Source organism: Arachis ipaensis, chromosome B07 (assembly GCF_000816755.2).
Source record: "Arachis ipaensis cultivar K30076 chromosome B07, Araip1.1, whole genome shotgun sequence".
Lineage (NCBI taxonomy): Eukaryota > Viridiplantae > Streptophyta > Magnoliopsida > Fabales > Fabaceae > Arachis > Arachis ipaensis.
Window position 1 is genome coordinate 25586865 of NC_029791.2, and position 12079 is coordinate 25598943.

General features: G+C 33.8%; 1 long non-coding RNA gene across 1 annotated transcript; it reads right to left on the minus strand.

Moving 5' to 3' along the window:
• Positions 1934–5903, minus strand: LOC107609699. Its single transcript, XR_001613243.2, has 3 exons — positions 5230–5903; positions 4905–5101; positions 1934–2007 (listed from the first exon to the last, which is right to left on the minus strand). It is a non-coding gene; the product is annotated as an uncharacterized LOC107609699 (long non-coding RNA).

Genomic DNA, 12079 nt, shown 5'->3' on the forward strand with positions numbered 1-12079 from the left:
TTGTAACGAAAAGCACCTAAGCCCATGACTATCAAAATTTATATATATGTTTTGTTGATGATCATATTACGATTTATATGCTTTCTTCTTCTTTTTTTTAGAAGTTCTTAGTAAATTTAGTGAAATTCACAACCTAAACCTGCATTATTTCAACTATAATCTATATATACTGGGAGAAAATGTTGATAAAAGAAAACTCAATAATATGTTGGTAGTTAGCGTTATTTCTTTAATTTAATTTTAGTTGAATGAATAATTTTCATCGTTATGTATATGTTATATTTCTAAATGACTTAATAATTCGTAAAAATAGTAAATAATATTTAAAAAACTTAATAAATGTAGAATTATAAATAATATCATAGCTTACGAAAATTCTATTTCTTATTTTGATATTAATCTAGCATCTATTAATTTTTAAGTATACTAAAGGCAATGTAAGAAAGATTGAAATGACAGGAGGACATCTTTCATATCTCATCTCCATTTAATTCTTTGTCTTGAACTACTCCACTATAAGTAAGAAAAGATTTTAGAAATGACCTGAACTCCTGAAGCAATATTTCATGTCCCATATTCATTTACTTGAACCACTTGATAATAATAAGTGAGTGAAGTCTTAAAAGATGCAAAGTAATAAATATACATATAGGTAAAAGTAGATTGTTAAGTAATGATTACACGTACCTTTTAATATCTTGAGAAAGTCAAGACCCATTTAACATAGTTCATTATAACTCAAGTAGCATGGACATAAACAAATATTAAATGTAATTACTTTTGTTAATACACTAACAAAACGGTACTTTAACGTGTAAGGTGTTATCCTGTTTGTTTACAATAAAATCGTATTTTCAGAATTTCTTTTACAAAACTCCTCCAAAAGAGTTTAGAATTGTAAGTAGATGATAATTACAAATTTGGGTAAAACATATTTTTTGCCTCCGAAATTTGTTTAAAATTTAAGGAATATTCTAACTTTTACTTTGTTTTAATCTTATCCTAAATATGTTTAAATTTGAATTAAATATATCGTTGATAGTAAAATTGTATAAAAGATAATTTACTCAAATATTAATCATTAAATTATTATATAATTCAACCAATTATATATTTAAAAAATGGAGTATAATTAAAATTTTTAATCATTTTTCATAACTTGCATATGATGTGATTATATTATTATCTTTATTTCAATCAAATGTCCCTTTGGTAAACATTTGAACATCATGTTTATGAAAATCATTAAGTTACTTCATCCCTGTTGTTGTTGTTATTATTATTATTATTATTATTATTATTATTATTATTCAAAGCTATGTTGTGTTCAACAATTTATATAGTATTGAAGAACAAAACTATAAATAAAGAATTGCAAAATTGTGTATAAATTATAAAATACTCAGGAAGAGTACATTTAATTGAAAGTGAAAACTTCTTCTAGAACAAAATTGAAACAAAATAAACCTTGATGAATATTTTCAAAACTTTTAACTATTATTGAAAGGCAAAAAATGTAACAATTGTACAAATTTTTTTATCTTATCTTTATCATTTATTTAATTATTTCCAATATATAATTAGACAATTTTTTTAGAATAACTGTTTGTAACGTCCTGTCCAGCAAAATACCTTTGCTTAAGTCAGGGTATTTCCACTAGAAAGAACATTACGTAACCTTCTCTAGTATTAACTACTTAATTATCGAGCCTTTGTATCGAGTTCGCGTTTCAGTTTTAAGAAAATGCCAGAAAATTTTGTTTTTTTTTATTCATTAAAGTCATAATTCAAACATTCACAAATAATAATAATCACATAAATATTATTGATAATAATTCTTATACAAAAGAGACCAAATAAAACTCAAATACAATATACTAAACCTACCCCTCTATGTAAAATAAAATCTCAAAGGACAAAAGCGAGGGAACTCTATGAAAGCAATTAAAACCATAAAGAAAGCCTACTGATCGCTCGCAGCTTCAAATTGCGTCTTCAAACCTGTCGCTGAAAGGGTGGAAAATTTGGAGGTGAGAACCAAACCACATGTTCTCAGTAGAGGTCGAGAATGCCGTGAAAGTAAAGAATAAAGCGCAAATAGTTAACTGCATTCATAGACATCTAAAAGGAAACTAACTTTCTTTAAAAGCAATAGTTAATTACTCAATATCCTAAATCCATATTTTTCTTGTAAAACTTTTAAAAGTTTCCTAAACTGTATGAATGACCAACCTGTCCCAGTCATAGGTTCATTAAGTCTATGCTGAACCAGTTTGATTTTTCATACCTTACTAGACCATAACATAAAAGAAGTTACCTACGCGGTATAAATGATCATCCTACTCCAAGCATAGGTTCATTAAGTCTATGCTGAACCAGTCAGATACTTTATACAGAACTAAACTTCCAACACAAACCAGTCATGGCCTCAGGCCCAAGCAATTCAACCAACACCCAATTCACCACAATCCAGCCAATCAATTTCAAACACAACTAATGAGGTTCAAACACAATCAAGAGCAATTATATCAAATATAGCAATTAACAGTTAACAGAATTATTCATTTAGGCAAACCAATTACAATATGCACACCCAAACAATGTCACATAGATGCATATGATGAATGTCTAGTCCTAGTACAGGCCATGAGCTCATGTGTCGGTTAGCACCTGCATTCCCGACATTTATCCGGTCACGAGTTCACGATTTCCCGGATACGATTTTCCGTTCAAATAAATGCGCATATAATTATTAGCAGCTCTATTGAGACAGCCTCTGCTTTCTACTCGCAGGAAATATATACTCTTGGGAACGGAAAATTACTCTTGGGTTGCCTCAGGACAACAGATAAATAAACAAACATCTCTTGGGTTGCATTAAGCAACAAACAAATAAATAATATCTCTTGGGTTGCATTAAGCAACAAATATATATATAATATCTCTTGGGTTGCCGCAAGCAACAAACAAACATCTCTTGTGTTGCTTCAAGCAACAAACAAACAAATAATATCTCTTGGGTTGCCTCAAGCAACAGATAATCATACAATAAGTACTTTACTCTTTCCTTTTTCTTTCATAATTGCAAATTCGCAAGCGGGACTAGACCCACGCCCTTGCCAACAATCTCATAGATCAAATATTCTTTTCTCTAAAGAATCATTGAAGTTATTATTATTAAATAAGCCTTGAATATTTATTTTGATTAAGTCCTTATATTTTTTATAAAAATTTGGATATAATCTCCTTTAAAAAATAGGACTTATCCACCCTTACGGGTTCCTTCTTTCTCAATAATTCATCAGCCTCTTTCAGCATTTGCCACAGCAATATATTCTCAAAAATATTTGATAATAGAAAATCTATTTCTTAAATTCCATATCCAAAATAATTACCAACACAACTTGGCAGCCTGATTTCCATTTTGTTTTTAAAATATCAAATGAATTTGGAATTGCGCAAACTTTATATCCATGCGACCGTCTCGGATTAAGCTTTCTATTAAATCAAAAATCATAATTTTTCGCTGACTATAGCTTCGGGAATATAAGCAAAACCGTGACTGTTCTGCAGTGTTTTAAAACCAGAAGACAGCAGCAGCATACAACATTTGAAATTTCATATAAAATCCAAATTAAATCCAACTACCTTCAAAATTAATGTGGTTACACATAACTCATCCAAATTTCTTTCTCAATTGGTTCCAGGGTCATACCATTTTTAATGAAGGAGTTACGTAGCTTGGAAGTTAGGTAATTTTCTGCAAAATTCTGTTTTACAAATCATTGAACACAACCTCTTCCAAGTCCCATAACTCACTTATTAAAACATGGAAAATCCTAAAATTTAAATCACATATACTAAACATACTTAATTTTCACCTCCAATTGGTTGCATCTCAATATCTATCCAGGATCAAAAGTTATAAACTCCCAAAGTTACTAATTTAAGAAAACAGAATCTGGCTTTTTCTGCATAATGCATCATCCTTCAAAAATTCATATCTTTAAAACTATAAGTCCAATTGTTCTGAAATTTTACGGCATTAAAATAATAGAAATAAAGTTTTATTTAAAATTGGTTCCATTTCAAAATTCAAACTGCAGAATTTCCAATAGAGGAATCAAGTTGCTGCTGCGTTAAACGTTCTGCAGAAAAACCAGTTTTGACATCCATGATTCAAAAATTCACCATAAATCATAAACTTAGTGAAAAAGTCTCAAATTCAGCAGTCCAATTCCCTATATCCCCAAGCTCAATCCGGACTTGGTCCCACGCAATTCCGATAATCACAGAAATAGTTATAGTTTTTCAAAGTTTCTGGCTTCCTTTAAAAATAATGCAGAAAATCAAGTTTTACATTTTAACTTTGAAAAATCATAACTAGTTCTATAATTAATTCAAACTTCTCAAAATTGAGTCCCAACAACAACTTTTATTATACTTTACTCAGCCTTTGCTCTTATATCATTTCGATTATTGTTGAATAACTGATTCACTTCCAAAGTCACCTTTTAATTTCAAAAATCAGTTTTTCAGCAATCTATTTAGTGTTCAAAATCCAACCCTTCAAAACCCCTCAAAACCAATTCCAAATCAACCACCAACCAAGTTCATTAACATTACAATATACGAAATAACATCTAACGGCAACAAATCCAACATAACCCATTAAAATTCAGGAATTCTCAACAATTAGTCATCAAACGATTCCCAATCCACACAATCAATCAATATCACTGATCAACAATTCCAAATCACAATCTCAACCATTCCAATCACAATTTCAGCCACAATTCAATATTCACATAATCAATCAATTAATTACAGCTATTGAATCTATTTGCAGTTATTCAATAAACCTTGTAAGCATTCTTAAATTGAAATCGTTTTAAACCCCCTACCTCGATGTCGCAATTGCATAATTTAACGTAACAATTCCCTTCCCTTTTAGTTTCATGGCAACAGCAGTGACTCTCACGCAACTGGAACGGCAGAGGCAGTAACCAGAACAGCAGCATTATTAATCATCACAGCAGTGATCGGGGTTGTAACCAAGCAAAGGGTTCAAATTGGGTGGAAATTAAGAGCAATCACAGCCCTGGGAATCTCAAGACAAGGCACATACCAGAATCAACTCAAGACAAGTATAGCAGTGACAATAAAATGTGTTAATAGACAATGATCAAGGAAAAGATCAATCCAGAATTAAAGTAGCATCGGACTCACCAATAGAAACTCTAATAGATTCATAATAGCATCAACGCCGGTATTCCAAATAATAGTAGTAGAGAAACAGGTGCAGCAAAGAGGCATGAACGACGGTGACGAAATTTCAAGAATGGAATTGGGAACGCAGGGGAAGCTGCTGTCGGGTATATCAGTGGCGCCTCCCTTCAAGCTCAATGATGATTGAACTGTGACGGCGAGCTCCCTTCAACGGCAGCGCTAGCGGCGGTGCGCGGCGTTGGCAGCGACGACTCCAACACGGCGACAAAGGCAGAGCTTCTTCTCGGTCAGCGGCTTGCAGCTCACAGTTTCCTCCCAACGTCGTTCTTCCTTTCCTCTTCGTGGTTCTGCTTCCGACGGTGGCGACATGTGTGACGGGCTCCACGGCTGCGCGGCGCAACCTCCTCTCTCTCCCTCGCGAGTTCGTCCTTCTCTCTTTCTCCTGACGCTCTTGATGACAGACGGCCTCCAAGGTGGCAGCAGGAAACTCGAAGGCGTTTAGTCTCCACGGCGACAACAGTGAGACGCCGGTGATGGCGGGATGGACGGCAGCTGGACGACGATGTGGTGTAGCTCTCTCTCCTCCTCTCAGCTCTCTCAGACGCTCTCCTCTGCTCTGTGTGTGTGTCTGCGTTTTGGGAGAAAGGGGTAATGGGTTAGGGTTTGTGAATTGGGAAAATTAGGGTTTTTAAATTAATTTTGGGATTTTGGGTTATAAATAAAACATTTTATAAAGGAATAAAGATAAATATGATAATAATAATAATAATAATAATGAAGTAAGTTAATGAATTTTTTTTCAAAAGACTAATATTTATAAAAAATGACGATACTTTTGTCAAATTATTAAAGTGTCTATGTTCAGAGTATGCGATCAAACCAAAAATTAATCCAATGTTATTCAATAGGTTTTTAAATTATGATTTATATCATCTACTATAAATGTATATTGTTATTAAGAATTTGGTGCAATTAATAGAATGGATAGAACCACATCAATCGCAAGGACAATACCAACTCCGTGACTTTGCTATCTAGAAGCCATACAATTTACATGTTTCCTTTGAAAACAAAAATTAATGGTTGACAATGACATTTACTTTTTCTTTTGGGGTATTATTAACTCTAAGTGGCAAAATAATAGATAGCTGTGAACTATACTTCCTGTGCATGAAGTATCTGTGTTAACAAATGAGGCTGCTTTAAAATATGAATTGTGAAATGATGGCTTCCATCACAACAGTACTCAAGAGGTTACTTTACTAACCATGGTTGGTTAGTAAATTAGCTAAATTTTCCTTTTAAAAAAACATCACCTTCATAGACTAAGTTTTAAATTCCAAAATATTCTTCATCTTCTTATTTAGTGACTAAGGCAAACCAAAGATAAGAAAGAAAGGAGTTTCAGAAGGCATACAAAAGAAGAATTTACACCAGTAGCATCTATCCCAAGATCCTTCCGAAGAACAAAGCAATGTTTGAACCATCCAAGTGAAATGTTCCTGTCTTTCTGAATTCTAACCGTATGTCTTAAAAACTGGCACACAAAGCATCCATAGCCCAGGCAGATTTCCAATTTCAAAAGCCCCATATCAACGCACCAAAACACATATCAATAAACTAATTCAATGAGATAAGAATTAGAATAAATAAATGAAGGAAATAGGTAAGGAAGGGTTACTTCATTTTGTGCACTGTAATAAACTTTCTTATTCCCAAATTGATTCCGAAACTTATAGTTATATATTTTAAATACTAAAACTAATTTTAGACATTATACTTCTATTATTGTTGTATCTTTTTCCAACAACAAATTGAAAAAAATAAAGGAAGGCCCAAAGTTGGGCCCAAAAAAATAAAAAATACACACATATGTATAGTAAAATATATAATGAAAAAACGTAACTCCTCTGTCTTTAGTGAGCAAGGCAAACCAAAGATTAGAAAGCAAAGAGTTTCAGTAGAAGTACAAAAGAAGAATCTAGACCAACAGCATCTATCCAAGATCCTTCCGAAGAGCAAAGCAAGGTTTGCACCATCCATGTGAAATGTTCCTCTCTCTCTAACTTCTAACCGTCTCTCTTAACACAAAAAGAAACCAAAAACATTCCTTTTTTATTAATTATTCTAATACAATATTTTGTACTAAGAGAAAAAATCATTGGTCTATTCTTCAGTGTTGAGAACGCAATTAGCAACATCATAAAATTGGATGGCAATGCATGCAGATAGAAAGGATGCCAACAGGTAAAAATCTGAATCCTGATTGATACTTGATTTTCATGTGTATAAAAAAAATTGAACATCAAGTAACATTCAGTTGGTACATGACATAGAAACTTATTATTCTAGATTAGTAAAATTGCGAGTCCTCTTATCCCACATTTTGGAACAAATCCTTCAAATTAAATGGCCAAACTCTATTTTGAGATCAGTATAAAAAGAAAGCTAACTTCGTAGAGATATTAACAAACAAAAATGATTTTAAGTAATTAAAAATAAATACCCATCAAAAGAATAGTTGATATTTAACCCAACTCAACAAAAAACAATTCTTAATAATTTCATTATTTTAGTAGTTCTTATATAACTTTTAATGTAGTTGTTTTGAATAAATTCTTCGGAATTAAATAAAAGATATATTAGCATAAGATTCATGAAATAACTGTACAAATTAATAAGTTATTATGTACCAAAATTTTTCTTAATTTTTTAATCTCATTAATTATAATTATTGTTTAGGTAACCATTTCTGATATGTCATATTTTATCAAGCTTGGCTTGGGTTGAAGTAACTTATGTCATTGGCTAACTGTAGATTTTTCAGTTCAAATTTCTTTACCACTCTATTCATTTATCACAAGAACTGAAATTAACTATGGTTTCTACAATTTGTATATGGTTTCAAAATAATCATCGGACAATCATATTCCATTAATGATGTTTGTAGTCTATATGTTACTATCATACCCAGCATTTTTTGTTTTTTTTTTGTTCTTATACAGCTTAAATATATCAATGAAACATGACTATTTACTTAAGTCAGCACGGGTCCATTTCTTACATTGCAAATAATTGAAGTCTCACTAACTTATGATGGTGCTATTATATGCTCTCAGGAGGTTTCTGGCAACCCAAGAATACTGGATCAAAGGAAAAGAAGCAACTCTGAGGTTTCGACTATACGACGGGCAGGTAACCAAATATATGTAATATTATGTCATGTATCGTAAATAGCATGTGAGTTATAGCATTTAATTTGAACTGTAACATGTAATATAGGGAGACAGAGCTCTACCACCGTGTTTTGAAGCAATTTATGGGAACGAATTAGAGTCCTCGTGCTACGTAATTGATGAGTGGGATAATTGCTTAGTTTTGGATATAGAAAGTAAAAATAAATAGAAGGCCATAACGAGGGTTCATTCGAGCTAATTAGGGACTTTTATGTCGGGGGAGCGAATACTATACAGTTTACCTATGCGGGTTTTGGGATATTTTTCATTTCACTTTTTAATGAAATGAACCAACCAATTAAAATTTTTCCTGATAAATACTTTTATGTGGTTGATAAACCCATATTTTATGATATATTCTGTGCCTAATTTAAGTGATTTATTTAATCCTTCACCCACTTATTCATATTAATTGCACGATTTTACTTTCCCTTCCTTATTATGTGATGTATGTGAAAAACATGTTTCCTATGCTTTAAAAGTAATTATTTTAATTTCCTTTTATTACCATTCGATGCCGTGATTCATGTGTTGAGTAATTTTAGATCTTCTAAGGCAGGAATGACTTAAAGGATGGAAAGAAAACATACAAAATTGGAAGGAAAGCATAAAACGAAGTTTTTGCTGAAACAGGCAGCGACGCGATCGCATGGACGACGTGGCCGCATGCCAGCGCGAATTCACTGCGACGCGACCGCGTGACCCACGCGGCTGCGTGACAGAGGCCACGCACCAAAAATTATAGAAAACGCTCCCAGCAATTTCTGAAGCCCTTTTTGCCCAAATCCAAGTCCAGAAGGTACAGATCAGAGGTTATGAAGTGGGGGAATGCATCCATTCAAAGGAGAGTCTCCAATTTTAGTCACTATTTATGAATTAGATGTAGTTTAGAGGGAGAGGTTCTCTCCTCTCTCTTTTAGGATTTAGAATTAGGATTTCTTTTGCTTTTAGGATTATCTCTATTTGTCAGGTTCAATATTCCTTTTTATTTACCTTCTCAATTTAGTTTATGAATTCTTCTATGTTACAGATTATTCTTTTGATTAATGTTATTTGAGGTATTTCAGTTTACTATTGCTCTCCTTTATTTATATTACTGTTGCTTACAATCTGAAGATATTTTTATTCCGGTAGATTTACTTTTTCCCTTTTTGGTCTTGGTTATGAAATCAGTAACTCAGGAGTTATCAAACTCAAACATAATTGATAATTGTTATCTTTGCTAATTGAATTGAACTTCAATAATCCCAGTCTTCCCTTAGGGATTAACTAGGATTTGAGGATCTAACTAATTAGTCACTTGACTTTTCTTTACTTCAAGTAAAGACTAATTGAGTGGAATTAAGATTCAATCTTCATCATCATTGATAAAGATAACTAGGATAGGACTTCTAATTTCTCATACCTTGCCAAAAGTTTATTTTACAGTTATTTATTTACTTTACAGTCTTTTACTTATTTCAATTGCAATTTAAATTACTTGCTCCTCATCTTCAAAACCCCAATTTACAATCTCCATAACCGATAATAAGAACATACTTCCCTGCAGTTCCTTGAGAAGACGACCCGAGGTTTAAATACTTCGGTTATCAATTTATTTAGGGGTTTGTTACTTGTGACAACCAAAATGTTTGTACGAAAGGATTTCTGTTGGTTTAGAAACTATATCTACAACGCGACTATTTTTATAAAATTCTTTACTAGCAAAAATTCTAACGTCAAAATGGCGCCGTTGCCGAGGAGCTGCAATCGTGTGCCTTATTATTGGTCATTGTAAATACTTTTCTTTTACTTGTTTATTTGTCTTTATTTCCCTCTTTTTATTTCCATTAGCTACTATGAATTCTCACCCATCTCGCTTTGAGTTTGGTTCTAATATTGTTGAAAGGAGTGAAAGTTATAACAGGAACATGCATCAAGGTCAGAGCAATCAAAGATGGATGGAGCCAAGAGGATCTGATCAACCCTTTAGGCAACAATACCCTCCAAGATACCATGGACAAAGACCATTCTACAATGCATGCCAAGACAATAGACATGGTGGACAACCTTGCAGTTACCAACAAGCCCCGCCCTGTGCTTATAGGCCATCCTCTCAACATAACTTCGCACCACCACACTCACAAGCTCCTTTTCACCATTCACTACCGTATGATCCTCATCTACCCAAATTCCAATCCAATTACTCCCAAACACCACCACTTCCCCATGTACCACGTCTAAATCCATCACCCCGAGAATCAGAGGTTCGCCTCAAGGAAACAGTAGATCAACTTCAAACAACCCTTCATCAACTGGAGCAGGCAATAAGTCAATTAGCTTCTAGACGTTCGAACATTCAAGGACCCCTGACGACCCCGTGTGGACAATCTAATGATGAACATAGCATGAAGGAGATACTAGAAACTCCAGTAGACAAGACAGAGCATGACTTCGTACTAGAACAAGTAGAGGAAGCTGTCATTATGCAAGAAGAAGAGTTGGTTGAAGACCTAGGAGACGCTGAGCCTCCATGAAAATCCAGAGTTGTGAAGAATTCTGTCAATGACGTTACAACTGATGCTAAGGAGGATAGTACACAACCCCCAAGGCAAGTCTTTTATGAGGAACTAGACGGAATACTCCAAGAAGCAAGTTTCCTTGATGATGATAATCTCAAGTCAAGTTTTCCCAGTGATGAACTTGCATCGCAAGTGAATTCTCTGCGATTGAAGAACCTTCCCCAAGTGAATACGAAGATGATGCAGAGGTAGATTTCTCTCAACCTTCGGTTTATGACTTGAGTGATGAGGAAGACATAGGAGACTCTGATCAGGACACAGGTGCATTTGAAGAATTTTCCAAGGAAGTGGAGGAATTCACAGACGATCACAAGGGAGTAGAACTCACAGAACTACTGGAAACACCTATCCCAAGGCCATTACCACCCAATACAAGCTTCAAGTGGGTACAATCCTTAACCTTTATCTTTACTTTTCCACTTGAATATGGTTTGCTTGAAACAGATGGCCAGCTTAGAGCTATCTGTGGCTTTAAGAGTAAGAGGAAAATGGCTAGTGCTCAGAGCTGGTGCACAAGGTTTAATAAGGTTCCACGCTTCAACTCGAAGTGTGCGGATTGGCATCATGATCAATCAGATGGATCTCGGAGAACGTTTGGTCACCTTGGTGAGAATCTAATTTCTAAACCGCCCGGATGGAAAAATATAGATCAAGACAAAGGCGAATTTAAAAGCAAAGTTTGGAATCCTGGAATCTATTCCGACATTCGTCACCCCGGGAGCCTGAGAATATGTTTGAAGATGCTCAGAAGCTTTAAATGCCTAGTTTGGGACCCCGGAGGCTATTGGAATTCCAAGCATTAGTGGAGATTTCTAGATGAATTTAAGCATAAGCCACCATAACAGGAAGCTCATCCAATGTCCAACTTAAGGACTTTAACTAAAAGTGCTAGGTGGGAGACAACCCACCATGGTATGGTCGTTTCTTTTTCAGTTTTATTTTGTGTTATTTATTTTTATTTCCTTTTCAATTGAACCTGAATTTTATTCATTCATATTGCATACTGCATAATTGCATACCTGCATAAAAAAAAAGGAAGAAGGCGTGCGACGC